This window comes from Lissotriton helveticus, chromosome 2_1 (genome assembly GCF_964261635.1).
Source record: "Lissotriton helveticus chromosome 2_1, aLisHel1.1, whole genome shotgun sequence".
In the NCBI taxonomy this organism is placed as follows: domain Eukaryota; kingdom Metazoa; phylum Chordata; class Amphibia; order Caudata; family Salamandridae; genus Lissotriton; species Lissotriton helveticus.
The window spans coordinates 1533050271-1533073159 of NC_136059.1; positions in this window are offsets into that span (position 1 = coordinate 1533050271).

The window sequence follows — 22889 nt, forward strand, 5'->3', positions numbered from 1 at the left end:
CTGCACGTGTGCCACATAATTCAGCTCAAGCAGCTGAATTAGTTGCAGTCACGAGAGCATGTGTGTTGTCTAAAGGAATGAAAGTGACTATCTATACTGATAGTCAATATGCATTTGGTGTGTCTCACAGTTTTGGACGATTGTGGAGAGAACGTGGATTCCTGACTTCGCATGGAGCAAAGATTCAGCATGGTCAGTTGGTGAATGAGCTTCTTGAATCACTGACCCTGCCCCTGCAAATGGCGATTGTGAAATGTAGTGCTCACAAGAAGGTGACTGATGATGCCGGTCGTGGAAATGCATTTGCTGACAAAATCGCGAAGGAAACGGCGAGAAATGTAATGAGCCGAATGTATGTTGCAGGCCCTGCAAGATGGACTGGTGATGTTGGAATATGTGAAGACACAATAGAGAGTGTGAAGTCCATTCAAGCTGAGGCCACAGATAAAGAATTGAGCACGTGGAGAGAAAGTACGGGTAGAATGGATGCAAATGGGTGTTGGGATGAATTATCAGAGCACCAGAGAGGGTTGTTACCCGATGCATACGTGCTTGCGGTAGTTACAATGGCCCATGGAATGGCTCATATCAAAGTGAAAGGGATTTGCGAGTTGTTGGCCCCAGTATGGAAGAATTCAGGGATTCCCAAGTGTGCAGAGAATGTTGTCAAGAATTGCATGGTATGTCTGCAACACAATCCTGGTAGGGGAACCCCAACTCCAGCTGGTCACTTTGCACCTCCTACGTATCCGTTCGAGGTTTTGCAGCTAGATTTCATACACATGGAGAGGTGCAACAACTTAAAATTTGTGCTCGTGGTTGTTTGTGCCTTCTCAAGATGGGTAGAAGCCTATCCCCTAAAAGACAATACTGCCTTGTCCACAGCAAAAGCCCTTGTGAAAGAGTACTTCCCGAGGTTCGGAATGCCTAGAATGATCTGGTCTGATAATGGGAGTGAATTTGTGGGTCGCGTGATGAAGAGAGTGTGTGAAGGGCTAGGTATTAGGCAGAAGTTCCACGCTGCAAATCACCCCCAATCAGCTGGACTAGTAGAGTGTTACAATGGCACGCTTAAACTCAAACTGGCCAAAATCCAATCGAGCACAGGCCTTAAATGGCCTGACGCTCTACCTTTAGCACTCCTATCCACCAGAATGACTGTGCATTCGCGAGTGAAACTCAGCCCTTATGAAATTGTCTTTGGCCGGCCAGCCAACATATGGGGAGTGCATAGACCCACGAAATTTAGTGAACTGGAACACCCTATTTTGCTTGATTACTTGTATGAATTGACGGCTAAATTGCGTGTTTTGCATCAACAGGTCCACAACACTCTGCCTCCGGTCTCTGACACTCCGGGCCACGACATTGACCCTGGTTCGTGGATCCTTGTGAAAAATTTTCAAAGAACAAAAAACAACCAGCCCAGTTGGACCAGACCTCACCTCGTCCTTCTTTCTACAAGATCTGCGGTTCGGGTGGAAGGAAAAACCAACTGGGTCCACGGCATCCATTGCAGGAAGATACCTTTTCCCCTGCCTTCTGACCAGTGGGTCAAGAAGGGTGGCACTGATCAAGAACGTGATACTGTTCCAAATGACGTTCCTTTTAACGACTTGCACATAAGAAGCTCTGACTCTGAACCAGAAAATGAGAACATTTCGCACAAGACTGTGCCACCGCCCGAGCTGTTGAACACTGCAGAGCCTGACCCTTTGTTTCAGGACCAGACAGTACCTGGAAAAAGACGCTACAATCTGAGACCGAGAAAAACAGACTAGTAAAAGTAATTCCCTTTACAATTTTGAGACTGAGATCCATGGACTAATAAAACACTTCCTTTCCTCCACGTCCTATTTGTTTTTAAAGTGCAGATCTCCCATCTAGGAAACTTGCTTATTTTAGTTTTTTCGAACCGCCATCCGGGTTCCGCTGCTAGGGCCGCGATTGGTTAAAGTCTTCGGAAGTGCAGCTAACGACGTTAGGTCGGTGGTTCTGGTCGGTCCAAGGGAGTTGCCCTAGACTGACAGAAGCACTCCTTAGCAGAATCAACCTCCTCGTCGCGGGCAGCACTTTAGAGAGGATGGAGTTTCGTGATGTGGAGAGACCTGCCAAACGAATGAACTTTAAGCACCAATTATGCATTTGTATGTTATTCAGTACGATGATATTTTTAATAAGTTACGTCTTATTCTCTTTTCATGTAACATGTACACCCACGGCATCGCCCAGACCCCCTACTACTGTTTCCCCTCATTCTTTCCATCCCCTTCCTGACCACGAATCCAATAGAAGACTAGAATTCATTAATAATTCCTTTATTCAGCTCCTGCACCAGCACCAGCTACTAATGAACACAACCAACTGTTGGGTTTGTGGACTTATGCCTCACACTACGGATAAGGGTATCCCTTATCTAGTACTGCCCTTTAGTCACAATGGCTCTGTGTGGGCATACAGAACAATGTTCATATATGCACGCGAAATCCAACCCCTACGTTCTGTAAGAGACAACCTCAAGACTAGCGCCCTGGTGAAAGGCATAATCGACATGATTAGGGACATAACTTCTTATGTAAATACTCCTAATGATGAGATACTTGCATATGTAGGTTGGAACGTGACCGGATACGAAACTACGTTAAGTGAGAAACAGCAAGCGAAGAGGCCTTCCCCGATCTGGATTGTACCCCATCAAGGTAAACTGTGTCTGCAAGGTATTGGCAGAAATCCCAGAGCTCAGTTAGGGAAAAGTGTCTGCACAGAAACGTATGTTTTTGGGTCTCAGACTTCCCCCGCGTTTTTAGCTGCTAAGGGTACTTATTTCATCTGTCATGATAGAGCCTATACATGGTTGCCCCTGGACTTTTCGGGATCATGTTTTGTTGCATTCCTGTTACCTCCCACCTACACAGCAGCGGCGGATTACCACAGGACAAGGGTAGTTAGAGGTGTCTTGAGTAAAGAAGACACTGCAGGTCAAGAATTTGGGGACTTTGCAAAAGGTTTTCTGCCGTTCTGGGGACCCATGGTAAACAGCAGGAACATAAGGCAATTGACAAGGGTAGTCGAGTCCACCGTGATTGAAACTGCCGGTGCCCTTAGTAACTTGACTGCTGAGCTCTAGTCGGATCGTCTTATGACCCTTCAGAACAGGGTCGCTCTAGATGTCATCCTTGCAGACCGAGGTGGAGTATGCAGGTTGATCCAATCTAGCTGTTGTATTTTTATCCCAGATAACGCTCCGACAGTGTACCAGGCCATCTCCAAACTACATAAGATTTCCGAATCTATTCATGTGGATAAAGGAGATTGGTCCCTAATGGGGTGGTTCTGGGATCTGATATCCGGCTGGGGATGGAAAATTCTAATGGTCATTGGGATAATCTTGGCCATCCTTTTCCTGTTCTGTCTGTGCATACAGTGCGCTCCTGCAATATGTGGCCTCTGTGCTACATCATGTATAAGGAAGCCTGTGTCAAGAGATGGACTAAGTACTAGGATGATGCTACAGCAACATCTCAATGACTTTAAGAATATAGATCTGGACTCAGACTAACATGAGGATAGATTAATTGCCTATGTAAGGGCAAAAGGAGGGTTTGTGGTACTGAAAATCCGAACTCGTATACCCATCCCAGTCTTAGGAATGAAAACTTTGTTGTAATACGACGAATTTAGTGTCAAAAGACCGAGAATGGCGAGTACAGTATGTACAAGCATTTTCGTCGTATTCAGGTGATGATTTCACCTCAAAATCATCATTGATATCCTGAACCCTTGGCTTCCATTTTGTATATAGCCGCCATTTGGTGTGTTGCCCTTTACATAGGCCTTAATCCAGCTGAATCCGATCCCACAAGGACACGTACACCTTAATCGACTTTCCTATGACCTGTACAAGTTGGAACCATTGCCCCAGGCCGAACTCGTTAGGTCAGCTCCCCTCCCAGTGGCCGAACAAGATATCATCAAGGCTCAACAAACCATAAAACCATTTCAGCGCGCACACCTGCCGTATCTCGCTCACATCTATCTCCACTCTTTTTGCTTCACTTACTTTATGATGGGGAGGTGCCCGTTTTATTGAGGGTCCAGCGATATCTGATGAAATGTTAGGCCTTGCCGAGTGATTTGTTGTGAGTTAACTCGCTGGATTCCAGCATGGCGGCAGCAGGAGCCAGGTGCAGGCTCTCGCTGACATTAAACTCCACCGCTGAGCTGCAGGGCGGAGCGCGCGAGCTCAGTGTGAAGGTATAGGGGTTCCACTGAGAAGCGCCTGTACTATCTCATTGAAAGGTGAAGCACTCTTGCCGTGAAATCTCTCTCCTACCAACTGCAGATATAGCAGCCTGCATAACAAGTGCCTGCACTGTCCTAATAATAGAACAGCAGCCATGAAGTGAAACCTCGGTAATGCCCAGCTGAATGTACAGTTGCCCTGATAAGAAGCACTGGTGCTGTTCTATAAAAGTACCGCAGACTCACGAGTAGCGTTGGTACTGTCGGACTAAACATCTGACAGCCCAGTGGAGGGTACGTGCGCTTGTAAGTATTGCACTTTTGCTGAGAAGTGCGAACCCTTTCCACTAATAGTGTTACAGGCCTCGTGATAAGTGCTGATGCCATAAGCTACTTTGCCCCGAGTGCTGGTGAAAGAAGTGTTAGTGCTCAGACCCGGACAGTATCGACCCCTGTAAAGCACAGGATGCGCCAGACACCTCATCCACTTACTATGTTGTTGCTTTACGGTGCCTATATATCTCCTCGTGGTGAACATGTCTCCATCATTCCAATGAGCCTAGTCGGTAACAGGCATCCACCCCAGCCTGCCCTACCACAGTATTGGCCACCGCTGATTTGCAGCTCTGTAAACATCCATTGTCAGTTATATCCTGCTCAATGGTAATCATCGACCACAGAAGGTAGAAGGGCGGAGGTCGCTTCTCCCGGAAACTCCTCATCAGCGGGTACTCAACCCGCCGAGTTATCTCGCTGGATTATAGCATGGCTGCAGCAGGAGCCAGGTGCAGGCTCTCGCTGACATTAAATTCCACCGCGGAGCTGCAGGGCGGAGCGCGCGAGCTCAGTGTGAAGGTATAGGGGTTCCACTGAGAAGTGCTGTTACTATCCCATTGAAAGGTGAAGCACTCTCTCCGTGAAATCTCAATCCTACCAAGTGCAGATATAGCAGCCTGCATAACAAGCGCCTGCACTGTCCTAATAATAGAACGGCAGCCATGAAGTGAAACCTCGGTAATGCCCACCTGAATGTACAGTTGCCCTGATAAGAAGTACTGGTGCTGTGCAATAAAAGTACTGCAGACTCACAAGTAGCGTTGGTACTGTCCGACTAAACGTCTGGCAGCCCAGTAGAGGGTAGGTGCCCTTGTACGTATTGCACTTTTGCTGAGAAGTGTGAACCCTTTCAACTAATCGTGTAACAGGCCTCGTGATGAGTGCTGATGCCATAAGCTGCTTTGCCCCGAGTGCTAGTGAAAGAAGTGTTAATGCTAAAACTCGGACAGTATCGACCCATGTAAAGCACAGGATGCGCCAGACACCTCATCCACTTACTATGTTGTTGCTTTACGCGGCCTTATATATCACCTCGTGGTGAACATGTCTCCATCATTCCAATGAGCCTAGTCGGTAACAGGCTTCCAACACTGCCTGCCCTACCACAGTATTGGCCCCCGCTGATTTGCAGCGCTGTAAACATCCTCTGTTAGTTATGACTTGCTCAATGGTAATCACGTGTCGACCACAGAAGGTAAACAGGCGGATTCGCCGCTCCCGGAAACTTCTCAGCAGCGGGCACTCAACCCGCCGAGGTATCTCGCTGGATTCCAGCATGCCGGCAGCAGGAGCCAGGTGCAGGCTCTCGCTGATATTAAACTCCACCGCTGAGCTGCAGGGCGGAGCGTGCGAGCTCAGTGTGAAGGCATAGGGGTTCCACTGAGAAGTGCCGGTACTATGCTATTGAAAGGTGAAGCACTCTTGCCGTGAAATCTCTCTCCTACCAGCTTCTTCACCCTCTGAGGCGGAAAGCCGGAGGTTCTTCACTTTACCTTGCTGAATACTAGCAGCGCTTTGCCACGCTTGATTTAATAAGCATTTTATGTTATTTTAAATTTGTGGGGTATCTCACATTTAGTACGTTTTAATTTAGCGCTTGCTTAGCGCTTACATTTGGAATTGTCTCCTCACCTCCCTTGCTGTCTGGGCCACTCTCAGCTGAGTATTGACGCTGAGAGTTGGTCCCGGGGAGGCGAGGGTAGGACAGCGGCCATATTGGGTCGGGCTGCGCCGTGACGCGCTCCAGATTGCTTAAAAAGGGAAGGGCTTCTTCGCGCAAGCGAACGCGCTGCGGACGCGCCGGATGCCCGCCGGAGTCACGCCAGAGTCCAGCCCGTCTGCGCTCGTCCGCGCTAGGCTGGGCTCTGGGCGCCGGCATTCTCCTTTATTGGTGAGCAAACCCATCACTTTAATTATGGTACTGGCATACTCTTTTGATGAGCTTTATGCTCTACGTGGTACTCCCAACAATAACTGCGCCATCTACCCTTTCCCCCCTACCAGGTTTCGCTGTCCCCACTGTAACCTTTCATTAAAATCCCCTACCATGTGTAGATCCCTGTGCTACAGAGGCAGACGAAACAGACAGGTTAGCCCCGGGATAGTCCCCCTTCGTCCACCGCTAAGTTTCTGGAGTATTAACTGTAGATCCCTGCCACAACACAGTTACAATATATACGAATTTCTTGTCGAACATCAACCAGATGCGATATTCCTGACCGAGACTTGGCTCAGGGACTGCTCAGGTCCGGATATAGCAGATGCCATTCCCTCCAATTATGCTATTCTTCACCAGGATAGAAACTCTGGCAGGGGGGGTGGAATTGCAATTATCTTCAAGAACATCTACACTTGTAAATTGGTTGATGCCACCCAAAATAACTGCGAGTCAGCTCTATTCCAACTGTTCATTACCCCTCAATTTACACTGTCAGGTCTACTGGTGTATCGTCCCCCTGGGACAGCTAGCTCATGGATAGCCTCACTACCGGACCTTTTGGCCCCGGTTATGCTCAAAGCATCTAATTTTACTATTTTAGGAGACCTAAACATACATTTAGACGCTAATGAATGCCCTCACAGGAACCAGCTCCTCTCTACCTTGGAAGCTTTTAACCTCCAGTTACACAACACAGGTCCTACACATTGTGCTGGACATTTACTTGACCCTATTTTATCTAATTTGCCCTTAGACTGTTCCCGTGAAGCTCTACAAATTACCTGGTCTGATCATCTTGCTGTCCCTTTCTCCTTAGACATGGCTGAAATAGCCACTAGATCTGTGACAGCTAAACAGGGGCCTTCTCGAAATTGGGGGAAGGTCAGTATTCCAGAGCTTAATAAATTACTGATTAAAACACTCCCATCTATCGACGCACCAGTCACTGTTCTTAACAGTGCCACTGAACTCTGGCTAACCAATGCTGTAAATCGGGTACTACCAATTACATCAAAACCCACAGTATTACATCATCCTCCAGCCCCATGGTACTCTGCACAACTTAAGAGTCTCCGCTCACAATGCAAGATCTTGGAGCGGAATTGGAGAAAAGGCTATTCCCCTGAATGTAAAATCATTTATAAAGAAGCCTTAAAAAAGTACCATAACAGCTGTAAAACTGCCAAGGCTAATTACACTACAAAAACAGTGATTGATGCACAAAACTGTCCTAAGGTGTTATTTTCCGTTGTGAAGAAACTGACTGGTGTGAATTCCGCCCCCCCCCCCCTCCTCCGGCTCTTGACGCCGTCCAGTGTCAGTCCTTAGCGGACTATTTTATAAACAAAGTGGATCTAATTTACGATCATTTCTCTCCTCCTCCAGAGACCACCTTTATCGCCCCTAATATGGTCCAGGAATTGGTGAATACTACCACTGATGCCGCAATTTCCATCTGGCAGCCCCTAGACGCCACTTCCTTTGTGTCCTGTCTAAATAGTGTGCGTTCTGGTTCCCCATTGGATGTGCTCCCGGCCAAAATATTAAAACAACTGGATCCTCTTACTCACCCTTTTTTCATCAAACTACTAAACACTTCTTTGAGCGAGGCCCAGGTCCCCCTACCTTGGAAACACGCCATGGTGGTTCCTCTACTAAAAAAATCGGGCGCCGATTCTTCTAATCCTGCCAACTTTCGCCCGATATCTTTGCTGCCAATCTTCTCAAAGATACTGGAGAGACATATAAATTTCCAGCTATCCCAACTGGTTGAAAACACCGCGTTTCTCCACCCTTCTCAGTCGGGTTTCCGGTCTAGGCATTCAACTGAGACAGCACTCCTGGGGGTAACAGAGAGTCTGAGGCACGGTGTCGACCAAGGTAACACCATGGCGCTCATCCTGTTGGATTTGAGCGCAGCGTTCGACACCGTGTCACACTCCATCCTAATTGACTCTCTGAAATCTCTAGGTGTGGGCGGCCAGGCTTTGGCCTGGCTGGTGTCTTTCCTTAAAGACCGGAGTTTCCAAGTGTTCTCTCCTAAAGCTGCTTCCACCATTTGTCCATCTACCCGCGGTGTCCCCCAAGGCTCAATCCTTAGCCCCTTATTATTTAATATTTACGTTAAACCCTTGGCATCAATTGTCGAACAGGCTGGGCTAACCCTATTTTCCTATGCTGATGACACCCAGATTGTCTTCTCCCTATCAGGGAGAGACGAGAACAACATCTCCGCACTCAAGTCTGGCCTCACTCTTGTGGCTGACTGGATGCGGAGAAACTGTCTCAAACTGAATGGGGAGAAGACCGAGGTGGTCATTCTGGGTCGCAATAAAAATCTCTGGGGCCCCCACCATTGGCCCATCGAATTGGGAACTGTACCTACACCTTTCACTGCAGTTCGTAACCTGGGCGTCATTATTGATGACAGGTTAACTATGAGACAACAGGCCACTAAGGTCGCTGCCATCTGCTTTTCAACGCTGCGGTGGCTCCATAAGATCTTGTGGATGCTCCCACTCTCCTCCCGTAGAACCGTAGTCCAGGCGCTTGTAACATCTCGCCTGGACTACGGTAATATTCTCTACTTGGGTGCAGATAAAGCCACCTTGCAGGTATTACAGGTAGTGCAAAATGCGGCTGCGCGCCTGCTGAAAAACATTCCCAGACGCACTTCAGCCAAGGCCGCCTTACGCGACCTTCATTGGTTGAGTATGCCTGAACACATTAAATTTAAGGCATTATGCTATATGTTCAAGGTTAAGCAGGGTAGTGCCCCAGCTTACCTTCAAGGGTTGATAACACCTTACAGACCCATACGTCCACTAAGGTCATCGGACGTGGGAAATTTCATCATGCCAAGATGGAAGCTGACAAAAATGGGAGGTCGTTCCTTTTCTACTTTGGGCCCTAAATATTGGAACTCCCTCCCACTGGCCCTAAAACTCGAGACCAACTTGTTCCGCTTCCGTAAGGCCTTGAAAACATGGCTTTTTTCTCAACGTGCCCCATAGCCTGCTGTGTTTCAATTTAAGTGCAACTGCCTCCTTTTCTTCTACAGTCTATCCCTAGCGCCGGGAAACCCATTGTGGGTAGCTGTGCGCGATATAAGCTTAAATATAAATAAAATAAATAAATAAATAAACTGCAGATATAGCAGCCTGCATAACAAGCGCCTGCACTGTCCTAATAATAGAACAGCAGCCATGAAGTGAAACCTCGGTAATGCCAGCTGAATGTACAGTTGCCCTGATAAGAAGAACTGGTGCTGTGGAATAAAAGTACCGCAGACTCACGAGTAGCGTTGGTACTGTCCGACTAAACGTCAGGCAGCCCAGTAGAGGGTTGGTGCCCTTGTAAGTATTGCACTTTTGCTGAGAAGTGCGAAACCTTTCCACTAATAGTGTAAGAGGCCTCGTGATAAGTGCTGATGCCATAAGTTGCTTTGCCCCGAGTGCTGGTGAAAGAAGTGTTAGTGCTCAGACCCGGACAGTATCGACCCCTGTAAAGCACAGGATGCGCCAGACACCTCATCCACTTACTATGTTGTTGCTTTACTGGGCCTATATTTCACCTCGTGGTGAACATGTCTCCATCATTCCAATGAGCCTAGTCGGTAACAGGCATCCACCCCAGCCTGCCCTACCACAGTATTGGCCACCGCTGATTTGCGGCACTGTAAACATCCGGTGTCAGTTATGTCCTGCTCAATGGTACTCACGTTATCGACCACAGAAGGTAGAAGGGCGGATGCACCGCTCCCGGAAACTTTTCAGCAGCGGGCACTCAACCCGCCGAGTTATCTCGCTGTATTCCAGCATGGCGGCAGCAGGAGCCAGGTGCAGGCTCTCACTGACACTAAACTCCACCGCTGAGCTGCAGGGCGGAGCGCGCGCCCTCAGTGTGAAGGTATAGGGGTTCCACTGAGAAGTGCCGGTTCTATCCCATTGAAAGGTGAAACACTCTTGCCCTGAAATCTCTCTCCTACCAACTGCAGATATAGCAGCCTGCATAACAAGCGCCTGCACTGTCCTAATAATAGAACAGCCGCCATGAAGTGAAATTTTGGTAATGCCCAGCTGAATGTACAGTTGCCCTGATAAGAAGTACTGGTGCTGTGCAATAAAAGTACCGCAGACTCACGAATAGCGTTGGTACTGTCCCACTAAACGTCTGGCAGCCCAGTAGAGGGTAGATGCCCTTGTAAATATTGCACTTTTGCTGAAAATTGCGAACCCTTTCCACTAATAGTGTAACAGGCCTCGTGATAAGTGCTGATGCCATGAGCTGCTTTGCCACAAGTGCTGGTGAAAGAAGTGTTAGTGCTCATATCCGGACAGTATCGACCCCTGTAAAGCACAGGATGCGCCAGACACCTCATCCACTTACTATGTTGTTGCTTTACGCGGCCTTATATATCACCTCGTGGTGAACATGTCTCCATTATTCCAATGAGCCTAGTCGGTAACAGGCTTCCACCCCTGCCTGCCCTACCACAGTATTGACCCCCGCTGATTTGCAGCGCTGTAAACAACCGGTGTTAGTTATGACCTGCTCAATGGTAATCACGTTGTCGACCACAGAAGGTAAACAGGCGGATTCGCCGCTCCCGGAAACTTCTCAGCAGCGGGCACTCAACCCGCCGAGGTATCTTGCTGGATTCCAGCATGCCGGCAGCAGGAGCCAGGTGCAGGCTCTCGCTGACATTAAACTCCACCGCTGGGCTGCAGGGCGGAGCACGTGAGCTCAGTGTGAATGTATAGGGGTTCCACTGAGAAGTGCCGGAACTATCCCATTACAAGGTGAAGCACTCTTGCCGTGAAATCTCTCTCCTACCAACTGCAGATATAGCAGCCTGCATAACAAGCGCCTGCACTGTCCTAATAATAGAACGGCAGCCATGAAGTGAAACCTCGGCAATGCCCAGCTGAATGTACAGTTGCCCTGATAAGAAGTACTGGTGCTGTGCAATAAAAGTACAGCAGACTCACGAGTAGCGTTGGTACTGTCCCACTAAACGTCTGGCAGCCCAGTAGAAGGTAGGTGCCCTTGTAAGTATTGCACTTTTGCTGAGAAGTGGGAACCCTTTCCGCTAATAGTGTAACAGGCCTCGTGATAAGTGCTGATGTCATAAGCAGCTTTGTCCCGAGTGCTTGTGAAAGAAGTGTTAGTGCTCAGACCCGGACAGTATCGACCCCTGTAAAGCACAGGATGCGCCAGACACCTCATCCACTTACTATGTTGTTGCTTTACGCGGCCTTATATATCACCTTGTGGTGCACATGTCTCCATCATTCCAATGAGCCTAGTCGGTAACAGGCTTCCACCCCTGCCTGCCCTACCACAGTATTGGCCACCGCTGCTTTGCAGCGCTGTAAACATCCGGTGTCAGTTATGTCCTGCTCAATGGTAATCACGTTATCAACCACAGAAGGTAGAAGGGCAGATTCGCCACTCTCGGAAACTTCTCAGCAGAAGGCACTCAACCTGCCGAGTTATCTCGCTGGATTCCAGCATGGCGGCAGCAGGAGTCAGATGCAGGCTCTCGCTGACATTAAACTCCAACGCTGAGCTGCAGGGCGGAGCGCGCGAGCTCAGGGTGAAGTTATAGGGGTTCCACTGAGAAGTGCCGCTACTATCCCATTGAAAGGTGAAGCACTCTTGCCGTGAAATCTCTCTCCTACCAACTGCAGATATAGAAGCCTGCATGACAATCGACTGCACTGTCCTAATAATAGAACAGCAGCCATGAAGTGAAACCTCGGTAATGCCCAGCTGAATGTACAGTTGCCCTGATAAGAAGTACTGGTGCTGTGCAATAAAAGTACCGCAGACTCACGAGTAGCGTTGATACTGTCCCACTAAACGCCTGGCAGTCCAGTAGAAGGTAGGTGCCCTTGTAAGTATTGCACTTTTGCTGAGAAGTGCTAACCCTTTCCACTAATAGTGTAACAGGCCTCGTGATAAGTGCTGATGCCATAAGCTGCTTTGCCCCGAGTGCTGGTGAAAGAAGTGTTAGTGCTCAGACCCGGACAGTATCGACCCCTGTAAAGCACAGGATGCGACAGACACCTCATCCACTTACTATGTTGTTGCTTTAAGCAGCCTTATATTTCACCTCGTGGTGAACATGTCTCCATCATTCCAATGAGCCAAGTCGGTAACAGGCATCCACCCCTGCCTGCCCTACCACAGTATTGGCCACCGCTGATTTGCAGCGCTGTAAACATCCGGTGTCAGTTATATCCTGCTCAATGGTAATCACGTTATCGACCAGAGAAGGTAGAAAGGCGGATTTGCCGCTCCCGGAAACGTCTCAGCAGCAGGCACTCAACCCGCCGAGTTATCTTGCTGGATTCCAGCATGGCGGCAGCAGGAGCCAGGTGCAGGCTCTCGCTGACAGTAAACTCCACCACTGAGCTGCAGGGCGGAGCGCGCGAGCTCAGTATGAAGGTCTAGGGGTTCCACTGAGAAGTGCTGGTACTATCCCATTGAAAGGTGAAGCACTCTTGCCGTGAAATCTCTCTCCTACCAACTGCAGATATAGCAGCCTGCATACCAAGCGCCTGCACTGTCCTAATAATAGAACTGCAGCCATGAAGTGAAACCTCGGTAATGCCCAGCAGAATGTACAGTTACCCTGATAAGAAGTACTGGTGCTGTGCAATACAAGTACCGCAGACTCACGAGTAGCGTTGGTACTGCTGGACTAAACATCTGGCAGCCCAGTAGAGGGTAGGTGCCCTTGTAAGTATTGCACTTTTGCTGAGAAATGCGAACCATTCCCACTAATAGTGTAATAGGCCTCGTGATAAGTGATGATGCCATAAGCTGCTTTGCCCCGAGTGCTGGTGAAAGAAGTGTTAGTGCTCAGACCTGGACAGTATCGACCCCTGTAAAGCACAGGATGCGCCAGACACCGCATCCACTTACTATGTTGTTGCTTTACACGGCCTTATATATCACCTCGTGGTGAACATGTCTCCATCATTCCAATGAGCTTAGTCGGTAACATGCTTCCACCCCTGCCTGCCCTACCACAGTATTGGCAACCGCTGATTTACAGCGCTGTGAACATCCAGTGTCAGTTATATCCTGCCTGCCCTACATTAGTATTGGCCACCGCTGATTGGCAGCGCTGTAAACATCCAGTGACAGTTATGTCCTGCTCAATGGTAATCACGTTGTTGACCACAGAAGGTAAAAGGGCGGATTCGCCGCTCCCAAAAACTTCTCAGCAGCGGGCACTAAACCCGCCGAGTTATCTCGCTGGACTCCAGCATGGTGGCAGCAGGAGCCAGGTGCAGGCTCTCGTTGACATTAAACTCCACCGCTGAAATGCATGGCGGATCACGCGAGCTAAGTGTGAAGGTCTAGGGGTTCCACTGAGAAGTGCCGGTACTATCCCATTGAAAGGTGAAGCACTATTTCCATGAAATCTCTCTCCTATCAACTGCAGATATAGCAGCCTGCATAACAAGCGCCTGCACTGTCCTAATAATAGAACAGCAGCCATGACGTGAAACCTCGGTAATGCCCAGCTGAATGTACAGTTGCGCTGATAAGAAGTACTGGTGCTGTGCAATAAAAGTACCGCAGACTCACGAGTAGCGTTGGTACTGTCCTACTAAACGTCTGGCAGCCCAGTAGAGGGTAAGTGCCCTTGTAAGTATTGTACTTTTGCTGAGAAGTGCGAACCCTTTCCACTAATAGCGTAACAGGCCTTGTGATAAGTGCTGATGCCATAAGCTGCTGTGCCCGGAGTGCTGGTGAAAGAAGTGGTAGTGCTCAGACCCGGACAGTATCGACCCCTGTAAAGCACAGGATACGCCAGACACCTCATCCACTTACTATGTTGTTGCTTTAGGCGGCATTATATATCACCTTGTGGTGAACATGTCTCCATCATTCCAAGGAGCCTAGTCGGTAACAGGCTTCCACCCCTGCCTGCCCTACCACAGTATTGGCGACCGCTGATTTACAGTGCTGTAAACATCCCGTGTCAGTTATGTCCTGCTCAACGCTAACCACGATATCGACCACAGAAGGTAGAAGGGCGGATTTGCCGCTGCCGGAAACTTCTCAGCAGCGGGCACTCAACCTGCCGAGTTATCTTGCTGGATTCCAGCATGGCGGCAGCAGGAGTCAGGTGCAGGCTCTGGCTGACATTAAACTCCAACGCTGAGCTGCAGGGCGGAGCGCGCGAGCTCAGGGTGAAGTTATAGGGGTTCCACTGAGAAGTGCCGCTACTATCCCATTGAAAAGTGAGGCACTCTTGCCGTGAAATCTCTCTCCTACCAACTGCAGATATAGCAGCCTGCATAACAAGGGACTGCACTGTCCTAATAATAGAACAGCAGCCATGAAGTGAAACCTCGGTAATGCCCAGCTGAATGTACAGTTGCCCTGATAAGAAGTACTGGTGCTGTGCAATAAAAGTACCGCAGACTCACGAGTAGCGTTGGTACTGTCCCACTAAACATCTGGCAGCCCAGTAGAAGGTAGGTACCCTTGTAAGTATTGCACTTTTGCTGAGAATTGCTAACCCTTTCCACTAATAGTGTAACAGGCCTCGTGATAAGTGCTGATGCCATAAGCTGCTTTGCCCCGAGTGCTGGTGAAAGAAGTGTTAGTGCTCAGACCCGGACAGTATCGACCCCTGTAAAGCACAGGATGCGCCAGACACTTCATCCACTTACTATGTTGTTGCTTTAAGCAGCCTTATATTTCACCTCGTGGTGAACATGTCTCCATCATTCCAATGAGCCAAGTCGGTAACAGGCTTCCACCCCTGCCTGCCCTCCCACAGTATTGGCCACTGCTGATTTGCAGCGCTGTAAACATCCGGTGTCAGTTATTTCCTGCTCAATGGTAATCACGTTATCGACCAGAGAAGGTAGAAGGGCGGATTCGCCGCTCCCAGAAACGTCTCAGCAGCAGGCACTCAACCCGCCGAGTTATCTTGCTGGATTCCAGCATGGCGGCAGCAGGAGCCAGGTGCAGGCTCTCTCTGACATTAAACTCCACCGCTGAGCTTGAGGGCCGAGCGCGCGAGCTCAGTGTGAAGGTCTAGGGGTTCCACTGAGAAGTGCTGGTACTATCCCATTGAAAGGTGAAGCACTCTTGCCGTGAAATCTCTCTCCTACCAAATGCAGATATAGCAGCCAGCATAACAAGTGCCTGCACTGTCCTAATATTAGAACTGCAGCCATGAAGTGAAACCTCGGAAATGCCCAGCAGAATGTACAGTTGCCCTGATAAGAAGTACTGGTGCTGTGCAATACAAGTACCGCAGACTCACGAGTAGCGTTGGTACTGCTGGACTAAACATCTGGCAGCCCAGTAGAGGGTAGGTGCCCTTGTAAGTATTGCACTTTTGCTGAGAAGTGCGAACCCTTCCCACTAATAGTGTAATAGGCCTCGTGATCAGTGCTAATGCCATAAGCTGCTTTGCCCCGAGTGCTGGTGAAAGAAGTGTTACTGCTCAGACCCGGACAGTATCGACCCCTGTAAAGCACAGGATGCGCCAGACACCGCATCTACTTACTATGTTGTTGCTTTACACGGCCTTATATATCACCTCGTGGTGGACATGTCTCCATCATTCCAATGAGCTTAGTCAGTAACATGCTTCCACCCCTGCCTGCCCTACCACAGTATTGGCAACCGCTGATTTACAGCGCTGTAAACATCCGGTGTCAGTTATATCCTGCCTGCCCTGCCATAGTATTGGCCACCGCTGATTGGCAGCGCTGTAAACATCCAGTGACAGTTATGTCCTGCTCAATGGTAATCACGTTTTTGACCATAGAAGGTAGAAGGGCGGATTCGCCGCTCCCAGAAACTTCTCAGCAGCGGGCACTAAACCCGCCGAGTTATCTCGCTGAACTCCAGCATGGCGGCAGCAGGAGCCAGGTGCAGGCTCTCGTTGACATTAAACTCCACCGCTGAGCTGCATGGCGGAGCACGCGAGCTCAGTGTGAAGGTCTAGGGGTTCCACTGAGAAGTGCTGGTACTATCCCATTGAAAGGTGAAACACTATTTCCCTGAAATCTCTCTCCTACCAACTGCAGATATAGCAGCCTGCATAACAAGAGCCTGCACTGTCCTAATAATAGAACAGCAGCCAGGAAGTGAAACCTCGGTAATGCCCAGCTGAATGTACAGTTGCCCTGATAAGAAGTACTGGTGCTGTGCAATAAAAGTACCGCAGACTCACGAGTAGCGTTGGTACTGTCCCACTAAACGTCTGGCAGCCCAGTAGAGGGTAAGTGCCCTTGTAAGTATTGCACTTTTGCTGAGAAGTGCAAACCCTTTCCACTAATAGCGTAACAGGCCTTGTGATAAGTGCTGATGCCATAAGCTGCTTTGCCTGGAGTGCTGGTGAAAGAAGTGTTAGTGCTCAGACCCGGACAGTATCGACCCCTGTAAAGCACAGGATACGCCAGACACCTCATCCACTTACTATGTTGTTGCTTTAGGCGGCATTATATATCACCTTGTGGTGAACATGTCTCCATCATTCCAATGAGCCTAGTCGATAACAGGCTTTCACCCCTGCCTGCCCTACCACAGTATTGGCGAACGCTGATTTACAGCGCTGTAAACATCCCGTGTCAGTTATTTCCTGCTCAACGGTAATCACGATATCGACCACAGAAGGTAGAAGGGCGGATTCGCCGCTGCCGGAAACTTCTCAGCAGCGGGCACTAAACCCGCCGAGTTATCTCGCTGGATTCCAGCATGGCGACAGCAGGAGCCAGGTGCAGGCTCTCGCTGACAGTAAACTCCACCGCTGAGCTGCACGTCGGAGCGCGGGAGCTCAGTGTGAAGGTATAGGGGTTCCACTGAGAAGTGCCGGTACTATCCCATTGAAAGGTGAAGCACTCTTTCCGTAAAATCTCTCTCCTACCAACTTCAGATATAGCAGCCTGCATAACAAGCCCCACCCCTAGTTAAAATTAAAATGTAAACAAAAAACCCTGGTATCAACTTTCTAGGAATTCCTGGTCAGAAGACCCTGTTGCCCCCATATCTGGAAGTAATACACAAAACACCACAGGAGAGGCATTCACAGTCATGTGATCCTCGACCTTGGCAGTAAGGCACATTTGGTTTATGCAGAAAAATGCACTCTTTCTAAAATTGGCTTTGTCAGAAAACAACCTAAACTCCGGCTTTACCATTAAAGAGTATTTCAAATTACAATTTATTTGAGTGGGACAGTGTTTCTTTCTCAGGTCCAAAATTTAAATTATGGTGTAATAAGTTAACCCAGTGTTAGTCTATGGGAGAGCTAGCTTTACAACATTGAAAACTGCCTCTAGCATGTTTTCTTTGTCCAGGCATGTAAAACTGAAATAAACATGGCCTCCTTTTTCAATACAATGCACACTGCCCTATGAGCATTTCGGGTCGGACTTACGGGTGACTTATAAGTATTAAGCAGGAAGGTTTAGGCTTGGCAAAAGGTTTGTTTTCCCTGGGGGTAGACACCAGTTTAAAACAGCACTACAGATTTCAGTGGGAGGCCTGGGATATGTTTTTGCATCTCTTCTTCATTGGGGGGGGGGGCACAAAAAGTGCTGCAGCCCACTAGTAATATATAACATCCAAGCCCTGGGTACATTTAGTCCCATAAACTTGGGTCCTACATGTAAAGTAAATGTAACCAATCAGGCGAGGCCAATTTTACCCTGTTTTGATGGGAGAGCAAAATCACTTTACCACTGATTAGCAGGAGCAAAGTGCGCAGAGGCCTTAAAGCTAACAAAAACGGGTTCAGCAAATGAATGAAAAAATCTGAGGTGACCTTGCATACAGGGCCAAGATGAACACCACCTCATTCTGTTCCTGGTCATAACATCTAGAACGAATATTACCGTCTCTCCGAATATTAATATTTTGGCAGGTTGTAAGGCTGACCAACAGATATGAAACCATCACCATTGACATTGATTAGCTGCAAAAATACCTCAAAAGCATCTATTCCTTTTTCTCTTTAATAGGTATACAAGTCCAGCCCTAATATAAACATTTATTAGATATCTCTGGATGGTAAATAGTGTTTGCACAGAACACAAGTAATACTTCTTCAATTTCACCCCAGCCTGTAGGTTTTCCTCTTGTTCTGTACCACTACCCAGGTTCATAACATGTGTGTACAACTTGGGAGCAATCAAGCACAAGACTCACATGAACAGACAGAAGGAGGAGCAGAGTTTATTAACAACAATTTTAGCCCAACTGAGCAGCAAAAAACTAAACTTATCAGAAAACCTAAATGTGTGCAATAGCAAAGCAAAAATAGAGATGCCTAGAATTTTGTGGACAATAAATCACAAAAAGATATGTTTTAATTTTAAAAAAACAGCTCTAAACCACTAAGGGAATGTTTGACGATAAAAGATTTTCCCAAATTAGGTAAGGCATAACATTTACAGCCTTCACCCCCTAACACTTAAAACACTTCACGCTCAATTAACACACGTTTAGATGTTTTGAAAATACAAAAGAAAACATAATCAATCACAAAAAAAAATTAAACATGGAAACGTAAATCATAATCTTTTTACGAAGTGGGCATCATCTAATCTGGCACATGGTGCACAAATATCTTTGGGTATACTTAATTGAAAGCTGAGAAAGAAGAAGATCGGAGAGACGTACATATTTGTCATAGAAACTATTATAGATAACAATAAAACTATGTACTCAAGGGGGTTGTGTGTGAGTGTTTGTACCTTGATATTCACATTGTTTACTGCGAAATAGGTCCAGTTATTTTGCAACACTTCTAATTGAATTACTAGTAAAGTCATGTGTGTCACATTGAGATGAATTGAGTGCAATGTTACTTGTGAATAATAAACCTGCATATTTTTCGTACAGATGGGCAATAAATTCACGAAACACTCATTAACGTACTTCATATCTAAAACATTTCCATCTGTATTATTAAAGAAATGTAAAAGCAGGGTTTCTTTAATCCTGTAACCCACACCCTGAATCCTCTCCCTGATAACCTTAAAAAGATCCCCTAAATACTGAAGTCATACTTCTGTCCCTAGACCTTATTCTTCAATATTTTAAACTCTTCCCTTAACCCACTAATTCTACACCCAGAATTGTCAATACCTATATCGTACATCAAACAATATCAAACTGTATCATCTGTAACTGTCATCACTCAAATCCTAACACTTTAATTTTAATTTTCTGAAACTACAAGGCCTTCAGAGGTAGAACAGTGTCTAAATTCTATTTTAGGTAAATATGAACATCATGATTTAGAGTCAAAATGTAACAGAAGTCCCATCCATCATATTCCATGTGTATTGTAGTCTTAGGCACATGTAATATGGCGGAAGAAGTATCTGTACCATTTTGACTGAGTATATCATCCACATACTTTATTAGGACCCTCAGTCAAGCAATCTAATACAAAAATGAACTTACCAGTAGTAGTAATATTCAAGTACACTAATAAATGTCAGTGTTGAAAGAAATTGCAGTTCTCATAAGCTAACACAGCTCCAACCTCCTCTTTCCAAGTCTCCAAGGAAAGTGACCACTGCGCCTGAGATCTAGAACTCTCATCCTCAGTGTCCTAGGCAACAGCAATGGAGCCATTATGACACTTTCAGCAACCATCTGCTTGGCTTGTTATCTTTCTATTTCTGCTAACCGGCAATGTCTGATGATGTCACAGACACAGAATCTGCATGGGGTGGAAGACTAAGTTAAGAATCCTGGTGTGTGGGAAATTCCAACAAACAAAGGAAGCGGAATTATCCTTAAATAAAATGCAGAAGAGGTCATGGTTCCTTAATAAGGGACTGCCAAGAAGCTTTCCAATCCAGGTAAAGATTTATTCCAGTTACACAGTGTCACAGAAACCATATCTGGACATTCTCTATGTCATGTGAACCAAGCTATACCTGTCTGGTTAGCCTTAACTAGGGCAAAACCAGTCCTCGGTTGCTTGTGTTTCGGTTCAGGGAGAACCTTGCCTGTTCCCATTGGAACAGAGTCAAGACTGATTTGCATATGGCTGAGTCTAAACTGAGCAAGCATGCTATGGAAAATAATTATGGATTGGGATGCGGACCGAGTAATTACCAGTGGATGAGATTCATTCAAGCATTCCATCTATCACTTTTCTATACACTCTAATGAAAAAGCCAACATTGTTTTTTTACGATTTACATCATGGGAAGGGTTTCCTAATTTCAAGATATATTTTTTGGCAATTCTTGAGGGTAACTTGCATTAGTTTCCAATGTTTTTCAACACCTAAAAACCAGTGGCTATCAATTTGTACACTTTTTGTGTGTTGTTGTCATTTTGGTCCACTCTTTTTTGGTGCTTACAGGGACTGTTTCTTTTATCATGAATTACTTTCAATACGGACATTGCATGAGATATATTACAGAGTGGTTCTAGACACTCTGTATTTATAGTTAGGATCCCCAGAGTTAGGAACTTCATAGATATTGGAGCATTAATAAATGTATGTCTTTTTAATGACTCTCCATGAACCTTTGCAGGCCTATTGCTTTTTCTACATTGTCAGATGATGCACAGTTTCATGTTGATTGGTCAAGGATGTGCAAAGAAATCAGAGGGTCCAAAAGCACGTTTCTTCCTGAAACATTCCTTTTCAATACACTTTTTACTTGTGGGTAGGTAAGTAGGGAATACATTTTCAAAAGTTATAAGGCATTTAAACTTAGTGACATATGAGGCTGTGAAACACAGCTAAATTTCACAGTAATTTTGCAGTACTTGCCAATGACAAGTGGTATATGATTGCATGATGGCTGCCTTTATCAATGTAAGAGGCAGCCATGTTGTTTTACCCACACTTTGGCTGAGTACTGGGTAATCTACTACCAGTTTAATAAAGTGGTACTAGGTAGGGCAAATTATCTATACGTTTCTGGATATTTAAAAAAAAAATCACAGACCGCTAAGGTACCATCTTGGAAGTACAGTGGAACTTGAAAGCAATTACAAACAAATACATATGTAAAAACTTGAAAAATATACTGTGCTACACTATATTTTACAAACAGTGTTCTGAACTGGTTGTGACATTAAAACATTTTTTTTTACTTTAAAAAAGAATAATAATTCAGCATTGCAATACTACTTATAATGTGCTGCACTACTGAATTTTATCTAAAAAACAGTGTAAAAAAATCCTGTGTGTTCTTTAATTTGACATGGTTTTTTTCTGGTAAGTACCATGGTAATTTGTAGGTATTACTTTGGCACTCCGTAAACTTTATTTTTTTTTTTGTATAGAAAAAATGTAATCATTTTCCTACTATAGGAAGGTGGGTTTCTCTACTCTTCCTTGCCTGAAAGAAAGACTAGGAAGACTCTCCCAGGTTTGGGTGAGTCTCCTGGCCTTTGGGCTGGTGGAGGCTTGTGTAAGAAGCTGGGTTTCTGTTGCAGTAACCCTCTCACTTGTTGCCAGATTTCTGATGCACTTTGATGTGCCCTGGGTCACTGCCAATCAGGTTCCCAGGGCCCGTGTTCTTTCCCAAAACGGTACCTTTGCACCCCCAAGTGGCACCTCTCTGTCCAAATGTAAGTTCCTTGTTATAGGTACCATGGGTACTAAGGCCACTATGACCAGGAAAGACTTCGAAGGGCTGCAGCACATATTGTGCCATCCTGAGAGGTCCTGTACCTTAACACAAACGCACTGCCATTGCAGGCTGCATGTTTTGGTGCAGAGGAAAGTGAAGAGTCGACATGGCACACATTTCTGTGTTCCATGCCTGCAACCCACTGCCTATGGTATAGGTCAGACACCCCTCTAGCTGGGTGCACTATAAAACTGGTGAGGGTACACTGTACCCCTACAGTGTCTAAGTCCATTCTTAGACATTGTAAGTGCAGTAAAGGCATAAACAATATATGGTCTGGGACTTTTTCGTTACGAACTCCACAGCACCATAATGGCTTTACTGAATTCTGCAAAGTTTGGTAACAAACTTCATAGCATAAAAACCCATACTGATGCCAGTGTGGGATTTATTATACAATGTACTCAGAGGGCATCTTAGTAAGCACCAGCCTCCCACCACAAGACATGTTTCTGGACCTCTGGGGTGGGAACCTTTGATCATTGAGCCCAGAAACAAAGCCTTTCCTTGGCAGAGGTGGTCACACCTCCCCAGGTCAAGAAGAGCCATTCGTGGCAGGAGAGCTTTACAGGCCTAGTCGTGTTTGTAACATGACCCCCAGCCTATTCTGCTATCAGAAGCAAGCCCCCTTCCAGTCTCCCCTCCTTTTTGGCAAGATGACAGGCGGGAAAAATTAGAACAGTCCAGAAGGTGTGCCCACCTATGTCAACTCT